The following is a 4549-nucleotide window of genomic DNA, read 5'->3' on the forward strand; positions in this document are numbered from 1 at the left end:
CTCCAAGTTTCAAGTGATTCTCCTCCCTCAGCCTCCTGAGTAGCTGGGATTACAGGTGCCTGCCCGCACACCCAGCTAACTTTTTTGTGTGTTTTAGTAGAGATGGGGTTTCACCATGTTGGCCAGGATGGTCTCCATCTCCTGAACTCGTGATCCACCCGTCTAGGCCTCCCAAAGTGCTGTGATTACCAGGTGTGAGCCACCATGCCCGGCCTTTTTTTTGTTTTCTTTTTCTTTTTTTTCCTTTTTTAAGATGGAGTCCCGCTCTGTCACCCAGGCCGGAGTGCAGCGGCACCATCTCGGCTCACTGCAGCCTCCACCTCCCAGGTTCAAGCGATTCTCTGCCTCAGCCACCTGAGTAGCTGGGATCACAGGCCCGTACCACCACACCTGGCTAATTTTTATACTTTTAGTAGAGACAGGGTTTCACCATGTTAACCAGGCTGGTCTCAAACTCCGGGCCTCAAGTGATCCTCCTGACTCAGCCTCCCGGCCTCAAGTGATCCTCCTGACTCAGCCTCCCAAAGTGCTGGGATTACAGGCGTGAATCACCACGACTGGCTTGATGTCCCTTTTGTACTTCTTTCCAACCGTGTCCACCTTCCTCTTCTCAGTAGTAACGTTTCTCCTAAATGTTGTATGTAGCCCTTTGTTTTATGTTTTTATGCATTTGCATTTGGGTGTATCCATAAACAATATATAGTAGTGCTTTATAGATTGTTAGAATTTACATGAATATTCTACTGTATACCTATATTAATCTACTTGGTTTTCTTTCCTGTTTTTTAGATGCATTATTGATATATGTAGATCTAGTTTAGTTGTATAATTTCTTGTATATGATACCATATTTTCTTTTTTTTTTTTTTTGTGAGACAAAGTCTCACTTTCTTGTCCAAGCTGGAGTGCAGTGGCGCAATCTCAGCTCACTGCACCCTCCACCTCCCGGATTCAAGCGATTCTCCCTCAGCCTCCTGAGTAGCTGGGACTACAGACACGCACCACCATGCTCGGCTAATTTTTGTATTTTTAGTACAGACGGGGTTTCACTATGTTGGCCAGGCTAGTCTTGAACTCCTGACCTCGTGATCCACTGGCCTCAGCCTCTCAAAGTGCTGGGATTACAGGCGTGAGCCACCACACCTGGCCCTGTACCATATTTTCTTTATGTTTAGACTACAGAAATGGGCAATTAGATTGTTTACAGCTTTTTACTATTACAGACAATGCTGCAGTGAACATAAGGAAGGTGTTTACTAATGAGATAATATGATGTGTTTATTTGGGCTGGGTGTGGTGGCTCACGTCTGTAATCTCAACACTTTGGGAGGCCAAAACAGAGGATCGCTTGAGACCAGGAATTTGGCATCTGCCTGGGCAACATAGTGAGACCCTGTCTTTACAAAAAATAAATTAGCCGGATGTGGCGGCATGTGCCTGTGGTCCCTAGGAGTTTGAGCCTGCTGTGAGCTGTGCTTGTGCCTCTGGACAACAGGGTGGGACCTCATCTCTAAAAATAAATGATTTGTTTGTTTTTGCACTGCAGAATTCACCCTTAGGTTAATTAAATAAAATATTTCTTCTTTGGTGATATTTATGCCTTGAGTTGAATAAAGAGAATGGATAATATTGCATCAATTTTAGAGTATAAATTTCTAAACTTTGTTCCATTTTCTTCTGTCTCTTCAACCATTCAAACAACCCATATTTATTTATTATCTAGCCTGGGGTTGAATACTGGCAGCCTTATATTTCTCTTTGCATTGATGGTTAACATTTTTTTGAGCCAACGTTTAAAAACTAGCTGTTTTACATAAAGTCTCTATTTTTTGGTTATCCTGAAAAATTAGGAGCTCTCTCAACAGGCGACCCATATTTTCCCATGACAACTGTTAACCTAAGCTGAATTACAGCTGCCTTCTTGAATTTTTTTCTTCCCCCCCGTGCTGGAGATAGGGTCTCATTCTGTTGCTGGGGCTGGTCTCAGACTCGTGGGCTCACGTGATCCCCCTACCTTGGCCTGCCAAAGTTCTGGGATTGCAGGAGTGAGCCACTGCACCCAGCCTCAGCTGCCTTCGTTTAGATGAGCATAAGCTCTCCAGTGGAACAAGTTTCTGGTACTCTCTGTTGGTGTTTATTATTGCCCTTGTGTTGTTTATAGTGGAGAAATACTTCTCTATTGGTGATGTTTCTTTCGAAAATGACAAGAAGTATAGCATGACAGCTGTAATATTCAAGAAAAGTAGAAAAGAGTACATTTTTCTGGAAATGAAGAATTTTTTTTTTTTTTTTGAGACGGAGTCTTACTGTGTTGCCCAGGCTGGAGTGCAATGGAGCCATCTCAGCTCACTGTAGCCTCTGCCTCCTGGGTTCAAGCAATTCTTGTGCCTTAGCCTCCCGAGTCGCTGGGATTATGGGCGTGTGCTACCATGCCCTCCTAATTTTTATATTTTTAGTAGAGACAGGGTTTCGCCATGTTGGCTATCTGGTCTTGAACTCCTGGCCTCAAATTATTTGCCTGCCTCAGTCTCCCAAAGTGGTCAGATTACTGACTTGAGCCACTGTGGCTGGACAGTAATTTTGGTTTTAATTGAATTTTGAAAACGTGGCTCTATCACTGGTGTTCCATTTCTAGCTGACTCAGACTTTCACCTGGCAAATTAGTCTCTGTGTTTGATTTGTAACTCCTTATTTAAAGCAATTTATGAGGATGCATAAAACTACAAAATGCCTCAGATTAAAAGTGAGGAGAAAGAAGAAACAAAAACAAAAGGTAAAGTCCAGTCAGGATATGGGCCAAAAAGATTTGTTATAATTTTCTTGCTACAGGCAGAGCACAGATTTGACTCTGAACTTTCTAGGAGCCAGCAGGAGAGAAAAACTTGGTAGTTTATTTTTTTACAGTGTCCTCAAGATAAAAAGTAAACTAGATCAGAAAGATAACTAATCACTTGACACTATCAGGCCAGAGCAGGAGTGTCCAATATTTTGGCTTCCCTGGGCCGCACTGGAAGAAAAAGAATTGTCTTGGGCTACACATAAAATACACTAACAATAGTTGATGAGCTTAAAAAAAGTCATACACAAAAAAGTCAGTGTTTTAAGAAAGCTTACGAATTTGTGTTGGACCACATTCAAAGCCATCCTGGGCTGTGGGTAGCACAAGCTTGGGCTAGAGTTTCTCATGGCATTCTCATAAAGAAGATTATATTGTAATTATTATCCTCTTCAACATCTCTAAGGTAGATGGATGACAAGTATTTAAGTAGTCTTAGTATGGGAGACCAATCACATCACATGAGTCAGTCTGAAAGAGTGGATAGATTTGTCTTTCAGTGTCTGATGAGTGGATGAGTTTCCCTCAACCCAGCTTTTTAACCTCCTCGGCAGGTACCTCCATACATCAGATACAGACCATTCATATGTAGGATTTAAATTATTCTGTGAAAATCTAATTTTACCCAGAATAGAATTTGTGGGAGTGACTACATTAAAATTCTTGTTAGAAAATAATTTCAAATCTTCTTCATCCTTGTCTTTCTTCTAATTCAAAGGTGGGTAGAGAATATTCTCCCAGAATATCCAAAAGTGGTAAAACATGAAGAAATATAGAAAAGGGCCAGGCATGGTGGCTCACGCCTGTAATCCCAGCACTTTGGGAGGCTGAGGCAGGCGGATCATGAGGTCAGGAGTTCAAGACCAGACTGACCAATATGGTGAAACCCTGTCTCCACTAAAAATACAAAAATTAGCCGAGTGTGGTTGTGCACACCTGTAATCCCAGCTGCTTGGGAGGCTGAGGCGGGAGAATCGCTTGAACCTGGGAGGCGGAGGTTGCAGCGAGCCAAGATCGTGTAGTGCGCCACTGCACTCCAGCCTGGGCAACAAAGTGAAACTCCGTCTCGGGGCAAAAAAAAAAAGGAGAAAGAAAATAAGAAATATAGAAAAGGGGGCCAGGACGCAACTGTGTTTCATACTGCTAGAAGTTGCTTCAGCAGAAGACCATTCGCATGAATCAGGACTCATGCTAGTTTTCAGCATAGATTAAATGTAAGGTGAGGTTTGGTTTTTGTTTGTTTTGAGACGGAGTCTTGTTTACTTTTTCTTTTGAATTTTAAAAAGGAAGAGTGAGAGTACGTCTTTCCTGTCTGAGAACACAGTAAATTTTGATCTCAGTTTTTACTAGGATGCCTACAGTAGTTATTTAGAAACACTGGATACTTACTGTGCATTAATTAATTACCATGAATTTGGTCGAGATACAATGAACAGTGTGTTAAGGGTTGTTGAGGCAGCATCAACAACAGTGTAGTGTGAGAAGTGTTAAATTTGTGTATATATGAAGTACTATGAAGTCACAGAGGAGGTGGTTACTCTGTTTCCTTAATGTTTTGGGGTCAAAACTAGTGAGAATGCTAACTAAATCCTCAAGTTCTGCTGTTTATGCTAGCTACTGAGAGACTTGCTAATGGTGTTTAAATATCATTGATAGCTGTTAGGTTGAACGATTATTGGCAGTTTTTAATGGTTTAACTCTAATAGTATTTTG

At 41.7% G+C, this 4549-nt stretch overlaps 1 protein-coding gene across 1 annotated transcript in view; it reads left to right on the top strand.

Moving 5' to 3' along the window:
* PAFAH1B1 (platelet-activating factor acetylhydrolase 1b, regulatory subunit 1 (45kDa)) overlaps positions 1 to 4549 on the top strand; it is a 100155-nt gene that overhangs the window by 14540 nt on the left and 81066 nt on the right. The window lies entirely within an intron of this gene.

Source organism: Colobus angolensis, unplaced genomic scaffold (genome assembly GCF_000951035.1).
Source record: "Colobus angolensis palliatus isolate OR3802 unplaced genomic scaffold, Cang.pa_1.0 Scaffold110, whole genome shotgun sequence".
Classification (NCBI taxonomy): domain Eukaryota; kingdom Metazoa; phylum Chordata; class Mammalia; order Primates; family Cercopithecidae; genus Colobus; species Colobus angolensis.